Below are 1,515 nucleotides of genomic sequence, written 5' to 3'. Positions count from 1 at the left end.
CACTAGGGGTCAACAGCAGTCCACTAGGGGCCCTAGTTAGGTAGTCCACTAGGGGCCCTAGTCAAGTAGTGCTATAGGGGTCAACAGTAATCCACTAGGGGTCCTAGTCAGGTAGTCCACTAGGGGTCAACAGTAGTCAACTAGGGTTCAACAGTAGTCAACTAAGAGCCCTAGTCAGGTAGTCCACTAGGGGTCAACAGTAGTCAACTAGGAGCCCTAGTCAGGTAGCCCACTAGGGGTCAACAGTAGTCCACTAGGGGTCAACAGTAGTCCACTAGGAGCCCTGGTCAGGTAGTCCACTAGGGGTCAACAGTAGTCCACTAGGGGTCAACAGTAGTCAACTAGGGGACCTAGTCAGGTAGTCCACTAGGGGTCAACAGTAGCCCACTAGGGGTCAACAGTAGTCCACTAGGGTTCAACAGTAGTCCACTAGGGTTCAACAGTAGTCAACTAGGAGCCCTGGTCAGGTAGTCCACTAGGGGTCAACAGTAGTCCACTAGGGGTCAACAGTAGTCAACTAGGGGCCTTAGTCAGGTAGTGCACTAGGGGCCTTAGTCAGGTAGTGCACTATGGGTCAACAGTAGTCCACTAGGGGCCCTAGTCAAGTAGTGCACTAGGGGTCAACAGTAGTCCACTAGGAGCCCTAGTCAGGTAGTGTACTAGGGGTCAACCTTAGTCCACTACGGGTCAACAGTAGTCCACTAGGGGTCAACAGTAGTCCACTAGGGGTCAATAATAGTCCACTAGGGGTCAATAGTAGTCCACTAGGGGTCAATAGTAGTCCACTAGGGGTCAATAGTAGTCCACTAGGGGTCGACAGTAGTCCACTAGGGGTCTAAAATAAGGATCTAGGGGTCAACCGTAGTGCACTAGGGGACAACAGTAGTCCACTAGGGATCTACAATAGTGCACTAGGGGTCAACAGTAGTCCACTAGGGATCTACAATAGTGCACTAGGGGTCAACAGTAGTCCACTAGGGATCAAAAAAAGTGCACTAGGGGTCAAACGTAGTGCACTATACAATGGATAGGGTCCCATTTGGGATGCGGCCTCCTGTTGCTTTATCCATGCCTTGGGAAATAAACTTTCCCTTGCTCGTAAAAACTTTACTATTCTGAAAATAAACCGATAAGCAAACAGTGGAGAGAAACAGTTCCTGCCGGATGACGTTGCAGTAAAACTCAGTTAAATGAATTAATCTTAAACTGTAATTTGACCGTCTGACCATCGGAACAGAGGTAACGGTTAAATCCTTCCACTGATCATTTAAGTTTTTCCAAAATGGCCACCAAGGACATATTGACAGACAGCTCATTTAAATGTATTACCAACACTACTGTGTGTGTGTGTGTGTGTGTGTGTGTGTGTGTGTGTACTTCAGAGATACTAGACCTACTGCAGAGAAATCAGTCACAAACAAGTGGTTGTTATTTGGACCCTTGCGGGGCCCATAACTTACCTTGATCACTCCATATAAAAAACTATTACAACTAATATAAACTCAACATCATAGA

This window comes from Oncorhynchus kisutch, linkage group LG16 (genome assembly GCF_002021735.2).
Source record: "Oncorhynchus kisutch isolate 150728-3 linkage group LG16, Okis_V2, whole genome shotgun sequence".
NCBI classification, from domain to species: domain Eukaryota; kingdom Metazoa; phylum Chordata; class Actinopteri; order Salmoniformes; family Salmonidae; genus Oncorhynchus; species Oncorhynchus kisutch.
Note: the sequence above shows the minus strand (reverse complement) of the source record.